The sequence below is a fragment of the Gadus morhua genome, chromosome 15, assembly GCF_902167405.1.
Source record: "Gadus morhua chromosome 15, gadMor3.0, whole genome shotgun sequence".
NCBI classification, from domain to species: Eukaryota; Metazoa; Chordata; class Actinopteri; order Gadiformes; family Gadidae; genus Gadus; species Gadus morhua.
In genome coordinates this window covers 2,933,239-2,956,341 of record NC_044062.1, presented here as the reverse complement: position 1 = coordinate 2,956,341, position 23,103 = coordinate 2,933,239, and the positions used below count along the sequence as shown (strand labels likewise).

At 44.0% G+C, this 23,103-nt stretch overlaps 1 long non-coding RNA gene across 1 annotated transcript; it reads left to right on the top strand.

Moving 5' to 3' along the window:
- Positions 1 to 860: 860 nt before the first annotated feature.
- Positions 861 to 22,777, top strand: LOC115560176 (uncharacterized). Its single transcript, XR_003979695.1, has 2 exons — positions 861 to 890; positions 22,558 to 22,777. It is a non-coding gene; the product is annotated as an uncharacterized LOC115560176 (long non-coding RNA).
- Positions 22,778 to 23,103: the final 326 nt, after the last annotated feature.

The following is a 23,103-nucleotide window of genomic DNA, read 5'->3' as shown; positions in this document are numbered from 1 at the left end:
CTCGGTTGCTAAGCGGTTAGTTTCAGATGCTTCAGTAAGATCGAAATACATCAGAGGAGTCAGACAGGAGAGAAGCCGGTCAGGTGCATGGTGTTTGGAAAGAGATACACACAGAAAGGGCGTATCTCCAGCGCACACAGACTTGGGAGAAGAATCATACCGTTCGCCTAGCACATTTCACCTCCGTCTAATGCAAGGTTTTTGTGCGCAGCAAGCTTTATAAATGAGGCCAACGGGCAAGCGCAGCGACTCGGCAAAAAAAAAGAAAAAAAAAAAGAAATTAAAACATGCGGGCCGCACTAACAATTAACTTTGATATCAAGTAGGGGGCCACAAAATATCGTCCCGCGGGCCGCAATTGGCCCGCGGGCCGCGAGTTTGAGATCCCTGGGTTAGATAGTGTTTAAGGATACATGTGGTAATGGAGCAGGGAGTGGTTAGACAGTGTTTAAGGATATATGTGGTATTGGAGCAGGGGGGGTTAGACAGTGTTGGAGGATATATGTGGTAATGGAGCAGGGAGGGGTTAGACAGTGTTTAAGGATATATGTGGTAATGGAACAGGGAGGGGTTAGACAGTGTTTAAGGATATATGTGGTAATAGATCAGGGAGGGGTTACACAGTGTTTAAGGATGTATGTGGTAATGGGTAACCCTGTCTCAAGGAAATATGCGACACTGTCACGTCATTTAATCTATTCATTCGTGATCTGGGACACGCAATTTCCACTTTTTTCGTGTCACCAAGCACAATTTTGTAATGGTACAGACACGCACACACACACACACACACACACACACACACACACACACACACACACACACACACACACACACACACACACACAATAACATAACACGGCCAGTATTGACCTCTGCTCAGGAATCAAGTGAAGTAGTTAATCCAATACCCCTGTATGAGTGTGTGTGTGTGTGTGTGTGTGTGTGTGTGTGTGTGTGTGTGTGTGTGTGTGTGTGTGTGTGTGTGTGTGTGTGTGTGTGTGTGTGTGTGTGTGTGTGTGTGGAGGGGTTAAGAGGGGGGTATCCGTGCCTAAAGTCTGGTGTGGGTCCGACTACGGGACCCCGGAGGAGAGAAGGAATACAGTCCAATAAAATAAGTCTCTGGTTCTTCACGGGGCTAACAGGACACCTGCATGTGGGTGATGCGGAACATAACGTCCAGCACAGAGATGGTCTGACCTCAAGAGGGGGGGTTGGGTGGGTTGAACTGTGGCTAAAAGGTTTGTGTCTAGAGCGGTGGGGGTGAACTGTGGCTAAAAGGTTGGTGTGGGGGGTCCGACTACAGGACCCAAGAGGAGAGAAAGAATACATAGCAATAAAATAAATACCAGTCAATTGACGTCAGAACCTGCATGAACGACACAACCGACACGTGATTCCGTCTTAAATATAAAAGGTCTGACAGCTAGCACTGTTGAATGAAAACCCAGGCTGCAGTTGAAGCCTGTGTTGTTGATGATTGATTTTTCTGTGTTAGACTGGTCATGTTTAGTGTTATTGATTTAAATGGGTGTCCTTCAAACTGAGTCTTAAACACTGCACTAAACTGTGAAATCAACCAAGAAGGAAGAATCCAGGGCTGCTTCAGAATAAATTCAATGTCCTGACCCTGGTATTTATATAATGCCCTTTTCATTACCAGTCAGTTGGTTATTAGCGCCCTTTTTATTGTCGAAACTCCCAGTTAATTAGCATAGATGCCTATTGCGATGCTTACTTGATCATATTCTCATTAGTGCTTCGATATTTATAGCTTTAAAAATGTCCTTATTTATCTCAGACAACTGGCAGAATTAAACGTTTGAGTCCACCTGGATGAATGGCAGGTATTTACTGAACAGAATCCCTTTACGTCAGAAGAGAACAACTAGCTCCGCTAACGTCAGTGCTTGGGGCTTCTTTTGTTGCTGGACAGCAAACCCAAGGCCTTGGAGCGCGACGTCACAGAGATGGACCCTGCACTCCGGTTAATGCTGCAGGAGAAGGAGAGGGCTGTGAGGACGCTGCAGGAGACTGTGGAGGTATACTCACAGGCATGGCACGCACACACACACACACACACACACACACACACACACACACACACACACACACACACACACACACACACACACACACACACACACACACACACCCGACTCAAACACACATCTGGCACAGAGGCCCCACTACTTCCTGTCTGGGACCGGAAGTACGCACAATCAAAATAAAGTAAAAGTGAAAGTATGTGATTTACTTCTCACACATGCTCCTCCTCCTCTCCACCTTCTCTGTCCTCTCATTGGTCGATCATCCACTCGCAACAGCTTTGTCTACTAAACGTTTACTCTAAAGATTCATGTTCTAAACATGCCAACAGAGAGTTTACAAGGCATTTTCCAATAGCGAGAAATCCATAAAGGTTTTGCGTTTCCTGGATTAAGGAGATTATGTTTTAATTTGATTGCATTAATTAGTTAACCATGTTCCTCAAGCCTTGTAAAATCGAAGACACCCATAAAAGGTGGTGATCCTCCATAACATCCAAGGTGTGCAGCTCCCCCAGTGGGAGTGCTGTTGTACTACATCTATTTTAGATTCACCAATCTCAATGGGGTGACCTTTGACATCTGAACGCACTTAATGCGTAATGTACGACAATAACTAACACAATCCTAGATGAGATAGAGAGAAGAGTATAGATAAGAGAGAGGAGGAAGAGAGAGGAGAGGAGAGGAGAGCTGACAAGACAAAGTCACGGTACTCACACACGTAGAGAGTATCTTCACATGTAGTCACTGTGACCTTTGTGTAAGTGTGTAACACATGTTGGGTTGTTGTATACTGTATTGGAGATTAATTTCAACTACAAACTTTTACATCAATCTCGAAATCATCAAAATAAGGGTTTTACAAATAAACAATTTTATTTTTTGTATTACTTTTTTTAATACAGAAACAGCATTTATACTGAACAGTAATGGACTGGAATGTATCTTTTCCCCTGAAATGATCCATTACAATGATAATGTAGGCCTAAACATTACAAAATTTGCCTTTTCTTTTTCTTAAAATCACAAGTTTAAGAACATTGAATTGTCTTGTCGATCCATTTTCAGAAGTTAAAACCAATAGAAATGTTAAAAAAATGAATTATTATTAAAACATGTTAATCCTCTTAACATGTTCTACATAACTGCAACAAATTGTATGTCTTTATCAATCGGCCCTATATCTTTAAGCATGTAAAATAAATAAAGGGAAAACAGATACATAAATGAACTGTAATATAACCCTTTATTAAGTGTTATGTTACACAACTACAGGGTTAATTCTTAAAAATATTCTCCTCGTTAAATGACAGCAGTATGACATTAATGCAGATCTCTCAGATCTGACATAGTAGAGATTCTAGTTCTATTCTAATTCAGGAAACAACATTAGTTGTTTTGGTCGTTTGATTATTTTATTATCAAACAAAGGTCCTAGTCTGTTTGATTGACAGGTGAGATGATCAGGGGGGCAGAGTTTCTACCTTCTTCACGTCCAAACGGACTGAGGATTGGATAGAGAGGCTCAGTGAAGGTGCAGCCAGTAGCAGAGTAGATATTAACCCTGGCTTCCACATCATAGAAGGAGACCAGACCCTCATCATAATCAACAAACACCCCCACCTTCTGGAGCCCAGCTCTCAGAGGGAGATCGACATCAGGGTCATCACTAAATACCAACCCGCCCTGGTCGGAGTAAAGAGTCCAGTAACCCGTCTCAGGGGTAGACATGGTCCCACCTTTTCTGTCGATGGACTCTCTGACCACTCCTAAACACCATGCAGTCTTGTCTTTAACCTGGACCTCAAAGTAAAATCTCCCTGAGGAGAAGCTCTGCCTCGTGAGAACAAATGTATACCTGGTAAATCTCTTAGGGTTGTCTGGGAGTTTCTTCCTCACACCTCCATTATGTACTTGTTTCCCATCCCCAGATAGGATGAACTGCGGATGAGCTGTATCAGGATCCAGAGTCACATCTACTTCATACTGCTGGACCCTCTTCAGTTCAGCATCATCACGCAGCTTCTTCATCTCCAAGTTCAGTGTCTCCTCCAGCTGATCCAGGGATCTCCTCAAGGTCCCTACGTATGACGGAGGACGGACCTCCACCGTGGTCCAGTCCCTGGTGGGTGGAGGATCCTTCAGGGATCTGAAGGTCTGGAGGAAGTGGAGGTGGTCTTCAGTGTGTGAGAGCCGCTTCACCTTTGAGCTTCTATTGGTCAGATCTTCTATTTCCTGCTCCAGCTTTTTGATGAGGTCTTCAGCTCGTTTCACTGTGGATTTCAGTTTCTCTTGAACCGTTTGGTTGAATTCATCCCGGCCCTTTTCAACACAGCCTATCAGAGCAGTGAAGACCTGCCCACCATGGGCTATCTCTCTGTCTGCGTATTTGTTGCTCAGTTTCACTCTGGATTTGATCTCCTTAATCTTTTGTTTTCTCTCCTGGATCTTCTGTGGAACTTCAGCCCCTCTCTTCCCCAGCTGGGCCGTCTTCACTTCATACTCCTCCTTTAGAGGTACAACAGGATGGGACTTGTGGTCTGTCACTGGGCACAACAGACACACACACACCTGTTCGGTCTGGCAGAAGAGCTCCAGAAGTCGGTCGTGTTTCTTACACATCCTGTCTTCCAGACGGTCCATAGGCTCGACCAGCCGATGTTTCTGCAGGCGAGCGACTCTCTGATGTGGCTCCAGGTGGGTTTGGCAGTAAGAGGTAAAACACACTAGGCAGGACTTCACAGCCTTCTGCTGGGTCCCAGTACAGACGTCACAGGGAACTTCTGCTGGTTCAACACAAGGCTGCCCTTTTACTCGTACGGTTGTTCTAAACTGAGCTAAAAGCTCTGATAAGAAGGTATTGACCTGTAGATCAGGTCGTGTGTTGAAAAGCTTGTTGCAAGCAGGACATTTGTACCGGACTTGTTCATCCCAGAACTTTGTAACACAGGTTCTGCAGAAGTTGTGTCCACATGCGGTGGTAACTGGACTGTTGAACACATCCAGACAGATGGAACATGAAAAGTTCTCTTCAGACCAGGAAGTGTTAGCACAGGCCATTCCTAGACACAGACGACAAGGTTTATGTATTGAGCAATTATATATTTCTTATGCATTAACAGGAAGAGAGGTTTTAACTGCTCCTCAAAGTTGTGCTGTTTTACTTACTTGTTCTTACTGTCAGACTTTTTGTTCCAAAATGCGATTTATTTTTCTCCTGAACAGGAGAACAGCTTCAACGTGGGTTGCTTTGGTTTCGAATGTTGAGTTTCGTTTCCTCAACATGACGTCCTCTCCTCTCCTCCCCTAACAACTGGCTCCTCCCCTAACACCTGGCTCCTCCCCTAACAGTCTGCTGGTTTATTATCAGAAAAGCACAGACCTTTTGTAACAGCTTAACCTCAGTTAAACTCGTCTCTAGCTCTTAAAGTTGAAACTTGGTGAGCGGTGTGCTTCTAACAACCTGGCCCTGAACATCACCAAGACCAAGGAACTCATCCTGGACTCCCGACGGAGCAGAGCCCCCCCTGCCCCCCCCCCTGTACATCAACGGTGACGGTGTGGAGCGAGTCCACGTCCTCTGATGATCCCTCCTGGTCGGTCCACACCTCGGCGCTGGTCAACAAGGCCCAGCGGCGGCTACACTTCCTGAGGGCGCTCAGGAGGGAGCATCTAAACACACGGCCGCTGGAGACCTTCCACCGGTCCACCGTCCAGAGCCTGCTGACCCACGCTGTGTCAGTGTGGCCCTCAGGCTGCACGGAGGCCGACAGGAAGAGACTGGAGAGGCAGTCATTGGCCGCCCTCTGCCTTCCTGAAGCACCATCTACGGCTCCCGCTGTCTCAGCAGGGCCAGAGGCCTCCTGAAGGACCCCCCCACCCCGGCTACCCTCCCTTCAACCTGTTGCCCGTCTGGCAGGCGCTTCAGGTCCATATAGGCCAAAACAAATAGACTCAGGAACAGCTTCTCTCCCAAAGCTGTCACCATACTGAACTCAGATCTGCACTGATGTTTGTTGTCTGTTTGTGGTCTTTACTGTGTATTTAGGTTTTACTGTGTATTTACATTTTTATTTATTTAAATTATTATTTATTATTATTATTATTATTATTATTATTTTTATATTATTTATTACTTTTGTATATTATTATATATTATATATTCAATAACATGTGTGCACTTTTATGGAGCTGCTCATTGCAGACAATAAAGCTTTCTATTCTATTATATTCTAAAGAAGAAATAAATTGTTTATAACGAAACCTTTTCATCAGAGTTATGGACAACACTTTTGTGAATGTAGTGTTATGTAGTATTATATTATTCACGATTTTTCTTTTGTCCTGTCCAAAATTCTGTGACCTTTATTTTATTAGTTACTATGCTGTTGCGTGTCTGAGCCAATAGATGGCAGTGTGGGCTAAATAATGCAGTTCTGAACCACATAAGTGATGAAAGGAAAAAGGACTTTTTGGATGAAGGAATTTCCCCTTTTTTGTGTTTACACAGTTAATGAAACACATTGGTTTTCAAAGTAAACTATATTATGGTAAATATGGGAAGTGGATGCTAAAAATGTGAAGACAAAGTCAAATTAGGAGTCCCGAACTGAGAGTCTGCGGATGTGTGTGTGTGTGTGTGTGTGTGTGTGTGTGTGTGTGTGTGTGTGTGTGTGTGTGTGTGTGTGTGTGTGTGTGTGTGTGTGTGTGTGTGTGTGTGTGTGTGTGTGTGGAGATGAAGCTGTTGCACGGCTGCTGCGTGTTGTCTGAGTGTAGGGGCTGAGGTTTGAGGAGATGATGTACGGTTGATAAAAGCTGCTTGGAGTTACCAGGGCTGTGGTTGATCATGTGGGGGTAGAACCGGGGCCGTGTCACTGAGGGGCTCGCTGTAGGCCTTCTGATGTTCCCGCTAGGCTAGTTTGCGAACAGCCGGTCCTTAAACGCCGCTCTAGGACACGCCCCGCTCTCTTCAGCAGTCGTAGCTCACTGGTGTACCGGGGGGCTGAGCGTGGGAAGGGGACGGTTCTGGGCTGGACTGGGCCATGGCGGTCCACAGGGGTGGACTGGGACAAACATTCAGCCCTGGCATTTTCTGTCCAGACCAGCCCACTACATTATCAGCACGAGGGGTGGGACGAGACGAACGGGAAGATCCCTGTATGTACTTTATTAAAACAATTGAATCAAGTACATACATCCTGCTATTTGCACTGCAAATAGCAGTGCAAATTGCTTTTTTTTGTTTTTCAAGTTTTTGTCTCTTGTGCTGCTGACAAGAAAGGTGTGAAACCTGAACAGGAAGTTAACATACATCCTGTGGTCGCTGCATCTCCATCCTCCATATCTACATAGCTACAAAACGCTTCTTAAATATCACACTTGATCCAACGCTAATTTCTCTCTTGCAGTTTTTAGTCTGTGAATGGGAAAATCTTTTTGTGTAAGCCCAGCATTAGTTAAAACCAGACTCGGACAATAATAACAAAATATCCTGACAAATAATCTAAATAGAAACATATTACAGACAGTAGCAGCATTAGAGCTGAAACGCATTTGTTTCAACTGTGACTCAGTCATTGTGAAACCATAAATAGAGAATTACATTTTTTTTATCTGCAGCTGCAAGAAAAAGTCTAAGGCATGAATTACTTACAAAATGAGTCCGCGACTCCCACGACTCCGGCCCATGCCATGAGGTCCAACCCACCCTGGTTTCTGTTGTGATTGACAGCACTGCCAGGGCTCTCTGAGCCTGTCAGCCCATGATTGATTGACAATGACAAACATAGACCAATAATCTGTGTCGATGCTGGCCACACACTGCTAGCCCTCTGTTGCCCATTGGCCGTCCCAATTGGATGGAATTTAGAGAGAGAGAAAAAAACAAAACATAGCGGACCGGACCGGCCTACATTGGGTCAACGGCCCACCGGGACGATGCCCGGTGGGCCAGATGGCCAGTCCACCCCTGGCGGTCCAGGAGGGGGCTGGGGGATGAACTGTAGAGTTCCACAGATTCAGTGACTGAAGGGGGGCTGGCAGCGAGAGACGGAGGAGGTCAGTAGTCATGGGGACTGGGTTGATGTTTTTAAGGTTCCTGAAACTGATTGGTCTGTTGGGCTTATTGAGGGGGGAGGGGGGGGCTCCATTGAGCCCACTACGATATAATTAACGAAATCATAGGCAGCAGGCAGTCGGACCGATTTTTTGGTGTGTTGTGAATAATTTTTCCAAATCAGCCTTTTCTGTTTTTCCCAAACGGGGGTACCATGAAGGAAATATAACATGCCTGATTTCTTATTACAAACAGCCAATTATCTTCTTCTAAGGAACCGCCACTGAGCTAGAGAGAAGACCAGAGAGAGAAGAGAGAGGAGGAGGAGGAGAAGAGAGAGGAGAGGATGGAGAGAGGAGGAGGAGGAGAGAGAGGAGAGAGGAGGAGGAGAAGAGAGAGGAGAGGATGGAGAGAGGAGAGCTGACAGGACAAAGTCACGGTACTCACACACATGGGGAGTATCTTCACATGTAGTCACTGAGACCTTTGTGTAAGTGTGTAACACGTGTTGGGTTGTTGTATATTGGAGATTAATTTACTGGTTCATCAACTAAAACTTTTACATTTCTTCAATGATTTAAAACGTTCCATCAATCTCGAAATCATCAAAATAAGGGTTTTAGAAATAAACAATTTTATTTTTTGTATTACACTTATTTTTACAGAAACAGTATTAATACTGGACATAGACCGCGGAACCGGCCGGGCCAGGGGGGCCGTGGCCCGGGTAACTTTTTGAAATGATTATTAAAAAAATAAATGAATGTTGGCCTGCAAGTTTTTTTTTCAACTCAAAACCTGTCGACAAGATCAAACTTAAACACAACCCATGCTGTAATAATTTAATCAAGCGTATTTCTAAACCAATATTGTTCACGTCACACGTCATGCATGAATGTTGCAAAATGTAGACCTATAACTGCGCAGCACTGAAAATCGCGCGAAAGAAGTAGCACTAGTGATTGTGGTAGACTGCAGAGATTGTTCGTGGCGTGGATTGGAATATCAAAATGAAAAGGCACAAAACCATTTTTGAATATTTCAAAGGAAAACAAATAAAAAGCGCATCGTCATCTGATGGGACAGCTGTACCCCAAACTTTTAAGCGTAGGTCAATGGTTTTATTAGCACCGCCGTGTGCACTCTTTGTTCAATGTTTTTATACTGCATTGTACTGATACAAGTGAGATACAAGTGAACAATCTTACTGTGGTGCTTTTGTTGTGTATTGTTGGCTGATTGAGCATTTTATTCTGCACAGTTATGTGCTGGCATGTTGTGGGCTTAAGTCATGACCATTGATTCATCTATGTAGGCTAGCCTTCTGTGCTGTGTTGACTGTTTTGGCAATTTGCGCACTTCTGTGCTGGCATATTTTGGACTTGGGTTATTAGTGTTGTTGGCTGTTTGTTTGGACATTTAAAGTAAAATCATCCTGGCAAAGTGATGTGCATCCGCATCCGCATTGTCCCTCTCTTTCAGTGGCGTATCCAGGACATTTTTACTGGGGTGGCCAAGATGGGACACAAAGCTAGTGTGGGGTGGCCATGGCATAGCGAAGTTTAATACATACACGTACGCAGCCAACTGTGGTTCGAATCCCGGTCCTTTGCTGCATGTCACATCCCCTCTCTCTCCCATGATTTCCTGTCTCATAACTGTCAAATAAAGGTGTCTATGCTGGTAAAATGACTTTTTTTTTTTAAAGTCATTTTTTAAATTCCATTACCACCTATCACAGTCCTCAAGTATATCTGGTTATTTTAACATGTCTATTTTTAATCAGTAATTATGTTCAGAATAAGGTACACATTTTCTAAGAGCCATTTCCTTATAGTGGATTAAAGTCCTGATCTCTTCACAAGTTAAATTAGAGTAGCAAAATTCAACTGCTCTTAACTCATCCTATATAATAACATTAATCAGCTCATCATCTGTGTCACCTGTATTGTTACCTGTGTTTGCTTTACTAATTGAGGCGCCATCTTGTGGTTACATAAAACACAGCAATCCAGGCAACAGAACAAACCAAAATGCTTTAAGATAGACCTTATTAAAAAGTGTATCTGTAAGCAAAGGATAAATTAAGCTTGTAAGGAAAAAAACAGAAATATTTGTTGTTCTTTACATGCTTAGTTTATGTTATTATTTAGCTTAGATTTATAATTTGTTGGAGATACTGGAATTAGATTTTTTTGGTTTGTTCTTTGCTTTGGTGTGTTTTTATTTAACCACAAGATGGCACCTAAATTAGTAAAGCAAACATAGGTAACAATACAGGTGACACAGATGATGGCCTGATGACTGAATAATGTTATTCTAGGATGCCTTTTGATGTATGAAAATGTGCAAAAAGTGGGTTTTCAACCCAGACAGTATTCATGTCCAGGGCCCTGATGAAGGTATAAACGTTGGCTTTGATTCAGCATAAATTATGACGTTTATTTAAATCAAACAGTTAAGCCTTAGAATCACAAATTAACTTGATAAATATACATAAACAATTGTAACATAAACCAAACAAATCTTAACTCCAAAGTATATACTATAAAGTAATGTTATGTAAACCTTCAAACTCTCATGAACAATAGAGGATTCTAATAATAGTAACAAAGTGCAATAGAGGTAGCTAGTTCTTGATTTTGCTCATTCTCCTGCTACAAAATGCTTTCACATAGGCCATAAGATCACAAGACAAGACTTAAGTCCAATGCAATGCCACCAGACCAAATATAACTTGTAACCCCTTAAATAACACCTTTGACTCCATTAAAATGTCAAAAAGAAAGGAGGTGTCAACAATGTGCCTAATTATGTCTATTTATAGGATCTACAAAGGTTTATTTTTACATAACTACCACTCTTACAACTCACTTTTAATAACACAATTAACGCATATTGCATCTCAAGCATTTGTGGCATTTGAATGCAACAAATAAGTCACAGCTTGTTCTTGTGTTCTTAAATCTAGACTGTCACTATGTTTCACACACTGGTTGGCCAAAAATATAACATTAGCTCTATTGAACACACACATCTGCAAAAAACACCATCAGTCTTCAGTCCAGAAAACATCTTTTCATATTTCATGGCGGTATCCAAAACACTAACGTTACATGCTTAACCTGGTTTGCAGGCTGCTAAGCAAGCTAGTGCAGTGTAGTTCGTCTTCTGGCTGCTACTTAGTGCTGGATAAAGTTTTCCTACACATTCAGAGGGAACTACGATATAACTAAACATTAAATTACCATACCTCTCAACGACAGATTTCAGCGTCTTTATCGTTTTTATATTGTTCACGTTGTCACTGTGACCGTCGTCGTCCTCCTGTTTCACGGACCAGCAGCATGTGCAGCGCGCTCATCTCATGGTTCACCTGACCTGCATAGCTAAATGTCCGCCGAGCAGAAATCAGCTCTCACAGCCTCAGCACGACCATTACTGTGTTAGTTAAAAATGTAAAACTGACCCTAAATCAGTTGATCAGCTGTCATCATTGATTGACAGCATTTCTCTTATTTCTTGTGTTGACGAACTTGACCAACTACCTATCAGATCTGGGGTGGCCACAGGGGTGGCCAATGAGCTTTCAGGGGTGGCCCTGGCCACCCCAGGCCACCCCCCAGAATCGCCACTGCTCTCTTTCTCTCTCTCTCTCTTTAGTAGGCTACTGGTACAAGCAAGCAGTTTCAGTTGCGTTACCACCGACCACCGAGGTACCTTTCTTGTGCATTTTATTCTGCGCTGTTCTGTTTTGGCTGACGTGACTGATGGCATTACGTGCGTGTCCTCGTATACCGTGCATAGCCTTGGCTATGGATAATGTCGGACCTAAAATGTTGGTGACCCCCTCTTGCGATTGTGGCCCCCCCTTGTTCAAACACGTTCCGCGGTCTATGATACTGGACACTATTTGACTGGAATGTATCTATTCCCCTGAAATGATCCATTACAATGATAATGTTGGCCTACGCATTACAATATTTGCCTTTTCTTTTTATTAAAATCACAAGTGTAGGAACATTGAATTGTTTTGTTATTCAATATTCAGAAGTTAAAACAAATAGAAATGTTAAAATAATTATTTATACTTGTTAATCCTCTAAACATGTTCTACATATAACTGCAACAAATTTTATATCTTCAATCTGTTATATCGTTAAGCGTAAAATAAATAAAGGGAAAACAGACACATAAATGGAGTGTAATATAACCCTTTATAAAGGGTTATGTTACACAACTACAGGGTTAATTCTTAAAAATATTCTCCGCGTTAATTGACAGCAGTATGACATTATTGCAGATCTCTCAGATCTCACATAGTAGAGATTCTAATTCTATTCTAATTCAGGAAACAACATTAGTTGTTTTGGTCGTTTGATTATTTTATTATCAAACAAAGGTCCTAGTCTGTTTGATTGGCAGGTGAGATGATCAGGGGGGCAGAGTTTCTACCTTCTGCACGTAAACATGGACTGATGAGTGGATAGAGAGGCTCAGTGAAGGTGCAGCCAGTAGCAGAGTAGATATGAACCCTGGCTTCCACATCATAGAAGGAGACCAGACCCTCATCATAATCAACAAACACCCCCACCTTCTGGAGCTCAGCACTCAGGGGGAGATGGACATAAGGGTTACCATGAAATACCAACCCATCATTGTAGTAGATCAGAGTCCAGTGACCCGTCTCAGGGGTCCACTTTGTCAGACTTTTTCTGTCGATGGACTCTCTGGCCACTCCTAACCCCCATGCAGTCTTGTCTTTAACCTGGACCTCAAAGTAAAATCTCCCTGAGGAGAAGCTCTGCCTCGTGAGAACATATGGATTAATTGTCAATCTCTTAGGGTTGTCTGGGACTTTCTTCCACACACCTCCATCATGTACTTGTTTCCCATCCTCAGACAGGATGAGACTGGGATGAGCTGTATCAGGATCCAGAGTCACATCTACTTCATACTTCTGGACCCTCTTCAGTTCAGCATCACACTTCTTCATCTCCATGTTCAGTGTCTCCTCCAGCTGATCCAGGGATCTCCTCAAGGTCCCTACGTATGACGGAGGACGGACCTCCACCGTGGTCCAGTCCCTGGTGGGTGGAGGATCCTTCAGGGATCTGAAGGCCTGGAGGAAGTGGAGGTGGTCTTTAGTGTGTGAGAGCCGCTTCACCTTTGAGCTTCTATTGGTCAGATCTTCTATTTCCTGCTCCAGCTCTTTGATGAGGTCTTCAGCTCGTTTCACTGTGGATTTCAGTTTCTCTTGAACCGTTTGGTTGAATTCATCCCGGCCCTTTTCAACACAGCCTATCAGAGCAGTGAAGACCTGCCCACCATGGGCTATCTCTCTGTCTGCGTCTTTGTTGCTCAGTTTCACTCTGGATTTGATCTCCTTAATCTTTTGTTTTCTCTCCTGGATCTTCTGTGGAACTTCAGCCCCTCTCTTCCCCAGCTGGGCCGTCTTCACTTCATACTCCTCCTTTAGAGGTACAACAGGATGGGACTTGTGGTCTGTCACTGGGCACAACAGACACACACACACCTGTTCGGTCTGGCAGAAGAGCTCCAGAAGTCGGTCGTGTTTCTTACACATCCTGTCTTCCAGACGGTCCATAGGCTCGACCAGCCGATGTTTCTGCAGGCGAGCGACTCTCTGATGTGGCTCCAGGTGGGTTTGGCAGTAAGAGGTAAAACACACTAGGCAGGACTTCACAGCCTTCTGCTGGGTCCCAGTACAGACGTCACAGGGAACTTCTCTTGGTTCAACACAAGGCTGCCCTTTTACTCGTACGGTTGTTCTAAACTGAGCTAAAAGCTCTGATAAGAAGGTATTGACCTGTAGATCAGGTCGTGTGTTGAAAAGCTTGTTGCAAGCAGGACATTTGTACCGGACTTGTTCATCCCAGAACTTTGTAACACAGGTTCTGCAGAAGTTGTGTCCACATGCGGTGGTAACTGGACTGTTGAACACATCCAGACAGATGGAACATGAAAAGTTCTCTTCAGACCAGGAAGTGTTAGCACAGGCCATTCCTAGACACAGACGACAAGGTTTATGTATTGAGCAATTATATATTTCTTATTCATTAACAGGAAGAGAGGTTTTAACTGCTCCTCAAAGTTGTGCTGTTTTACTTACTTGTTCTTACTGTCAGACTTTTTGTTCCAAAATGCGTTTTATTTTTCTCCTGAACGGGAGAACAGCTTCAACGTGGGTTGCTTTGGTTTCGAATGTTGAGTTTCGTTTCCTCAACATGACGTCCTCTCCTCTCCTCCCCTAACAACTGGCTCCTCCTCTAACACCTGGCTCCTCCCCTAACAGTCTGCTGGTTTATTATCAGAAAAGCACAGACCTTTTGTAACAGCTTAACCTCAGTTAAACTCGTCTCTAGCTCTTAAAGTTGAAACTCGGTGAGCGGTGTGCTTCTAACAACCTGGCCCTGAACATCACCAAGACCAAGGAACTCATCCTGGACTCCCGACGGAGCAGAGCCCCCCCTGCCCCCCCCCCTGTACATCAACGGTGACGGTGTGGAGCGAGTCCACGTCCTCTGCTGATCCCTCCTGGTCGGTCCACACCTCGGCGCTGGTCAACAAGGCCCAGCGGCGGCTACACTTCCTGAGGGCGCTCATGAGGGAGCATCTAAACACCCAGCCGCTGGTGACCTTCCACCGGTCCACCGTCGAGAGCCTGCTGACCTACGCTGTGTCAGTGTGGCACTCAGGCTGCATGGAGCCCGACAGGAAGCGACTGCAGAGGCAGTCATTGGCCGCCCTCGGCCTTCCTGAAGCACCATCTACGGCTCCCGCTGTCTCAGCAGGGCCAGAGGCCTCCTGAAGGACCCCCCCACCCCGGCTACCGTCTCTTCAACCTGTGGCCCTCTGGCAGGCGCTTCAGGTCCATATAGGCCAGAACAAATAGACTCAGGAACAGCTTCTCTCCCAAAGCTGTCACCATACTGAACTCAGATCTGCACTGATGTTTGTTGTCTGTTTGTGGTCTTTACTGTGTATTTAAGTTTTACTGTGTATTTACATTTTTATTTATTTATATTATTTATTGCTTTTGTATATTATTATATATTATATATTCAATAACATGTGTGCACTTTTATGGAGCTGCTCATTGCATTTTGTTGTACTTGGTACAATGACAATAAAGCTTTCTATTCTATTCCATTCTAAAGAAGAAATAAATTGTTTATAATTTAACCTTTTCATCTGAGTAAAAGACAACACTGTTGTGAATGTAGTATTATGTAGTATTATATTATTCACGATTTTTCTTTTGTCCTGTCCAAGATTCTGTGACCTTTATTTTCTTAGTTACTATGCTGTTGCGTGTTTGAGCCAATAGATGGCAGTGTGGGCTAAATAATGCAGTTCTGAACCACTAAAGTGATGAAAGGAAAAAATACTGTTTGGATGAAGGAATTCCCCTTTTTTTTGTATGTACACAGTTACTGAAACACATTGGTCTACAAAGTAAACTATATATGGTAAATGTGGGAAGTGGATGCTAAAAATGTGAAGACAAAGTCAAATTAGGAGTCCCGAACTGGGGGGGGGGGGGGTGGGGGGGGGGGAGGAGGAGAGGGGGGGGGGGGGGGGGGGGGGGGGGAGGAGGAGAGGGGGAGGGACTGGAGAGAAGGGGGCGGTTGTTGTCTACCTTCGTTGTGAAGAAGGAGATGAAGCTGTTGCACGGCTGCTGCGTGTTGTCTGAGTGTAGGGGCTGAGGTTTGAGGAGATGATGTACGGTTGATAAAAGCTGCTTGGAGTTACCAGGGCTGTGGTCGATCATGTGGGGGTAGAACCGGGGCCGTGTCACTGAGGGGCTCGCTGTAGGCCTTCTGATGTTCCCGCTAGGCTAGTTTGTGAACAGCCGGTCCTGAGTCCTTAAACGCCGCTCTAGGACACGCCCCGTTCTCTTCAGCAGTCGTAGCTCACTGGTGTACCGGGGGGCTGAGCGTGGGAAGGGGAATGCCCGTCGTTTATGGGTTCATGGGACCATTCGGAGCCTGGAAGGCTGGTGCTGCCTGGTACCCAACTGGGTTTTGTTTGGGGTTGTTATTCTAGCCCTTTAGCATACTCATAGTTTAGTTTAACTGTAAACACAACTACACTACAGAATGCTGATTTGTGGGGTTTTTCGAGTTACTAAACGGTAGTGAACTCTAGGTCATTCCAAGGGAGTAACACTGATTGGCTGTTACGGCATGTCACTCAGTGGTAACGCCTCAGTGGCAACGCTGTTGAACGCTGATTGGCTGTCATCACGCGTTTGCTGCCGAAAAGTTGAAATATTTCAACTCAAGCAGCATTTGACGCGCCGCAAAATACGTGAACGCGCCCGCCGCCCGTGCCCGGCTTTCTCGGTTTTCTCGGCAGCAAATGCTGCGGCAGCAAAGCAGCAACGCGTCTCTACATTCACTTTGAATGGGATCGTGCCGCGCGTCAACTTTTTGCATCTTTTGGTGTGAACGCAGGGTAGGCCTACACAAATTTTTTTTAAAAACATACTCGCGTGACGCGTCGTTTGGAGGCGCCGATAATGACTAAAATAAACTAGACACTTAAAAGTGTATCAGCAGAGTGCAATGCTTCTAAACTTTTAATCAAACGTGCAGACAAAGTTCAACTTCATAAAGTAAAGTTCATTCATGGTGCGTGCTGCTCAAATGTAATGCATGGTAGCGTACAGGGTCAACGACACGTATCTTCCAATCATATACATATAATATTGTGGAAATTTCATTAAATGGAAAGAGACATTTTCTCACGTTGAGCACACGAATGTGTGACTCGGTTATTTTCGTTAGAAAACCAAAACATTAAACTAACATTTAATGGGACAGCGATCCCTGAACAACCAAGACAGAGTTAACGATATGCATACAACAGTGTAGGTTCTAGAACAACACTTAACAACATAGGTGAAGGTGAATGATGATATATGTATTCTCTACGATATAATTAACGAAATCTTAGGCTGCAGGCAGTCGGACAGATTTTTTTGTGTGTTGTGAATAATTTTTCCAAATCAGCCTTTTCTGTTTTTCCAAACGGGGGTACCATGAAGGAAATATAACATGCCTGATTTCTTATTGCAAACAGCCAATTATTTTCCTCTAAGGAACCGCCACTGAGCTAGAGAGAAGACCAGAGAGAAGAGAGAGGAGGAGGAGGAGAGAGAGGAGAGGATGGAGAGAGGAGAGGATAGACAGAGGAGAGGATGGAGAGGAGAGGATGGAGAGGATGGAGAGAGGAGGAGGAGGAGAAAGAGGAGAGGATGGAGAGGAGAGGATGGAGAGAGGAGAGCTTACAGGACGAAGTCACAGTACTCACACACATGGGGAGTATCTTTACATGTAGTCACTGTGACCTTTGTGTAAGTGTCTAACACATGGTGGGTTGTTGTATATTGGAGATTAAATTACTGGTTCATCATCTAGAAACTTTTACATTTCTTCAATGATTTAAAACGTTCCATCAATCTCGAAATCATCAAAATAAGGGTTTTAGAAATAAACTATTTTATTTTTTGTATTACACAAACTTTTTTTTATTACAGAAACAGTATTTATACTGAACACTAATGGACTGGAATGTACCTATTCCCCTGAAACGATCCCTTGCAATGATAATGTAGGCCTACGCTATACAATAGTTGCCTTTTCTTTTTATTAAAATCACAAGTGTAAGAAGATTGAATTGTTTTTTCATTCAATATTCAGAAGTTAAAACCAATAGAAAAGTTAAAAAAAATACATATATTTACACGTGTTAATCCTCTAAACATGTTCTACATAACTGCAACAAATTTTATATCTTTAATCTTTTATACCTTTATAATTAATTAATTAATAAACTAGAACTGCAAGCAGTTATGCAGGGGTCCAAGAAATGTGCATTTCGCCGGCACAACACGAAGCATGTGTTCAAAATGCTACCGTGAACCTGTGGATATAAAGGTTTTGACTGTGTGAGGTTCGGTGTGGGAGATATATCCTCAAACGCGTGTTCAGAACATTCCTTTGGCCAGTTAGGAGATGAACAATTCCCTCGTTTATGGCGGCCCCTAATGGCGAAATTTTGTAGAAGATATACAATTTCCTCGTTTATTGCGCCCCCTAATGGCGAAATTTGCCGAGGTTAAGGTTAGCACCGACGTGTGTAAAATTTGGACTCGATCCGATGTCTAATTTTGGATTTTCTTGGATTTTTGATTTTTCACGTCTAATTTAGCTAATAAACCAATATTCAAAACGCTACCGTTTCGTCGTCGATCAAAAAAGTTCAAAAAAGTGTTCGAGGATTTCTCTGCGTGTGCGTCTAAAGATGTCGTGTGCAAAGTTTGGTGTCGATTGGTCAAGAAATGTAGGAGGAGTAGGGAAAAAGCAGTTTAGCGGTTTTCGCGATTTAGCGAAAAATATTCAAAGACGCAAATGGGCGTGGCCTAGGCCAAAAGATGCAGCAGACTCCAGTGCATCTGTGGGTATAACGTTTTTGACTGTGGGAGGTTCGGTGTGGGAGTTATAGCCCAAACGCGTATTCCTTGGTATAGCGCCACCTAGGGACCGGCGTGTCTGGATTTTGTTATCTGAGTAGCGGTGCCGGACCTGGTTCTAGTCATGCAATTGGCGCGTGTGCACCATTTACGGTTTGGGCTGTGGTTCCACTTTCACGGGGAGGTAGTATAAAAATAATCCTTACAAAAACAATAGGGATCCAACCTGTTGGCTTGGACCCCTAATAAAGGGAAAACAGACACATAAATGGAGTGTAATATAACCCTTTATAAAGGGTTATATTACACAACTGCAGGGTTAATTCTTACAAATATTCTGCTCGTTAAATGACAGCAGTATGACATTAAAGCAGATATCTCAGATCTCACATAGTAGAGATTCTAATTCTATTCTAATTCAGGGAACAACATTAGTTGTTTTGGTCGTTTGATTATTTTATTATCAAACAAAGGTCCTAGTCTGTTTGATTGACAGGTGAGATGATCAGGGGGGCAGAGTTTCTGTCTTCTTCATGATAACATGGATCGAGGAGTGGATAGAGAGGCTCAGTGAAGGTGCAGCCAGTAGCAGAGTAGATACGAACCCTGGCTTCCACATCATAGAAGGAGACCAGACCCTCATCATAATCAACAAACACCCCCACCTTCTGGAGCTCAGCTCTCAGAGGGAGACGGACAGAAGGGTTATCTCTAAATATCAACCTATCATTGTAGCAGTCCAGAGTCCAGTAACCCGTCTCAGGGGTACACATGGTCCAACCTTTTCCGTCGATGGACTCTCTGGCCACTCCTAAACACCATGCAGTGTTGTCTTTAACCTGGACCTCAAAGTAAAATCTCCCTGAGGAGAAGCTCTGCCTCGTGAGTACAAATGTATAGTATGTAGATCTCTTAGGGTTGTCTGGGAGTTCCTTCTCTTCACCTCCATTATGTACTTGTTTCCCATTCTCAGACAGGATGAGCTTGGGATGAGCTGTATCAGGATCCAGAGTCACATCTACTTCATACTTCTGGACCCTCTTCAGTTCAGCATCATCATGCAGCTTAATAATGTCCGTGCTCAGTGTCTTCAACATCGGATCCAGGGATCTCATTAAGGTCCATACGTATGACAAAGGACGGACCTCCACCGTGGTCCAGTCCCTGGTGGGTGGAGGATCCTTCAGGGATCTGAAGGTCTGGAGGAAGTGGAGGTGGTCTTCAGTGTGTGAGAGCCGCTTCACCTCTGAGCTTCTATTGGTCAGATCTTCTATTTCCTGCTCCAGCTCTTTGATGAGGTCTTCAGCTCGTTTCTCTTTGGATTTCAGTTTCTTTTTAACCGTTTGGTTGAATTCATCCCGGCCCTTTTCAACACAGCCTATCAGAGCAGTGAAGACCTGCCCACCATGGGCTATCTCTCTGTCTGCGTTTTTGTTGCTCAGTTCCATTGTGTCTTTGATCTCCTCAATCTTTTGTTTTCTCTCCTGGATCATCTGCAGAACGTCAGCCTCTATCTTCCCCAGCTGGGCCGTCTTCACTTCATATTCCTCCTTTAGAGGTACAACAGGATGGGACTTGTGGTCTGTCACTGTGCACAATAGACACACACACACCTGTTCAGTCTGGCAGAAGAGCTCCAGAAGTTGGTCGTGCTTCTTACACATCCAGTCTTCCAGACGGTCCGTAGGCTCGACCAGCCGATGTTTCTGCAGGCGAGCGACTCTCTGATGTGGCTCCAGGTGGGTTTGGCAGTAAGAGGTAAAACACATTAGGCAGGACTTCACAGCCTTCTGCTGGGTCCCAGTACAGACGTCACAGGGAACTTCTGCTGGTTCAACACAAGGCTTCTTTTTTACTCGTACGGTTGTTCTAATCTGAGCAGCCAGCTCTGATAAGAAGGTATTGACCTGTAGATCAGGTCTTGTGTTGAAAAGCTTGTTGCAAACAGGACATTTGTACAGGACTTGTTCATCCCAGAACTTTGTAATACAGGTTCTGCAGAAGTTGTGTCCACATGCGGTGGTAACTGGACTGTTGAACACATCCAGACAGATGGAACATGAAAAGCTCTCTTCAGACCAGGAAGTGTTAGCACAGGCCATTCCTAGAAACAGACGACAAGGTTCATGCATTGAGCAATTATATATTTCTTATTTAATAAAAGGAAGAGAGGTTTTAACTGTTACTCAAAGTTGTGCTGTTTTACTTACTTGTTCTTACTGTCAGACTTTTTGTTCCAAAATGCGTTTTATTTTTCTCCTGAACGGGAGAACACCTTCGACGTCGGTTGCTTTGGTGTCGAATGTTAAGTTTTGTTTCCTCAATATGATGTCCTCTCCTCTCATCCCCTAACACCTGGCTCCTCCCCTAACACCTGGCTCCTCCCCTAACACCTGGTTCCGCCCCCACGGTTCACTGACGTTTCAAACTTTCACGCCCTGAATGTTGATGCATTCAGTAAAGGCCGGTTAAAATGCGTTGATATATTCTCTTCTTTACGGCATTCAAATATGTTCAATCTTAAAAAGACTGGACACAGAGAGCCCGGGAAAAAAAGAAAATGTTGTGATTCTGTGGTGATTTGTGACTAAGTGAGTAAGAGCTGTACAAATACATTTGACTTGATTTTGACTGTGCCCGCCTCTCCCAGATTCTAACCTCATACGACCGCTGAGTCATGTGACACGGGGTAGGGCAGACGAACCAGACCGACGAGTTCACCTTCAGTCAGAGCCAACAAACACTTGCAGCCCTGCGGCACTTAAAAAATTAGAAAATTCACAAATGATAAGACGGAAGACTTAATGTATTGTTTATAACAGTATGGTGGGGATATAACCTCGACCCCCCCCTTCTTGATAGAAATATTCTTTCACTTGCCATATTACAGTCCCTAATAACTGTATGGAGAAATTAAAATGCATGATATTAATGATGATGAAGTCATAATATAAAGAGAGAAATAAATAAAAATCCAAACTCCGCCTTATTCTTCTTCAACCTGTCCCCAGGTGTCTCTGAGAGGATTTTGAAGAGTTTTAAATGTGTCATTTCTCTATGATTTGTTGTGGCTGTGGACCGACGGCCCGCCCTCATATGTAAACCCTCCTTGTGTTTGACATTTGTATACAAACTGCAAGAAGCAGGCAGGGGTTAGACAGTGTTTAAGGATATATGTGGTAATGGAACTGGGAGGGGTTAGACAGTGTTTAAGGATATATGTGGTAATGGAACAGGGAGGGGTTAGACAGTGTTTAATGATATATGCACACACACACACACACACACACACACACACACACACACACACACACACACACACACACACACACACACACACACACAATAATATAACACGGTCAGTATCGACCTCTGCCCAGGAATCAAGTGAGTTCAGCGTTCCCAAAGTGTCTTGTGTTCAGGGGAAATCCCCATCTGATCAGAATCCATGGTTTACTGCATGAAGGGAGACTCAGACGACCTCTGATAGGACCGTCAGGTCTGTGTTGGACCGTCCCTGAAGATCTGTAACCAGTCACCTGCTCACGTTGCCAAGGCGATGGCACTGAGACCAGGCATGCATGGCTTCTGACGAGGACTGCTGTAATAAACCAAAGAACTCTGATGAATCCCTCTCAATTATTATGAACAGAGTTAGGGATAGGATAGAATCATAAGGAAAGAAATGTACACTTTTATTTTTCATTAAATTGAATGCGAATCCTTTTGTACTTTTTACTATTTAGCAATTCAGACTAAACTTATTGAATACCTATAAAGTCATTAAGGGGCCGGTAGGAATGAGGAGTCTATCAAAGGGATGCCTACTGCTTGGTAGTAGACAGTGGAGATCGAACCCAGTGCCCTTTGTCTGGGGGACCTAACACCCCACCCAGACACTAAACGGACATCTCAGTCTGACCTCCAGCGTCCTCTCTCTGCCGCCACAGCGGGTACGTGCGTATCGAGGACCAGTCGTACCTCATTGAACCCCTCGCAGAGGAAGGGGAGACAGACCAGCAGGAAGGCACCGGAGAAGGGGAGGGGCTTCACGCCGTGTACAACTCCAGACACCTGAGACGGAAGAGGAGCTCCTGTGGCCATGACAACGAGGAGACCGTCTTTGACCACGGGTCGATCCCCTCCGGACTGTTCCGTCTCAGTAAACCGGTACATTTAAAACGCTGGCCAATCGAAACACAGGTTTATGCTAAGACTCGATGAAGACAGATAGTGAGATCTATTGCAGGTTTTGTTTATTGTTTCAATGTGTTTGCTTAAAGATGATGGAATCTTCCCTTATTTTAGGCCCCATTAAAATATTTATCACATTCTTATGAAACACTCACACAACAGCTCCCACTTGTTGTTATTTCAAAAGGCTGTTCTTGGCTGTTTTTTTTATGGCTTGTGCAGTTCCTTAATCTATGGAAGCCCGTTTCCGCCACGTAAAAGAAAAAAAAATGCAGGTCACAACTCATTATTTTGAGATAGTA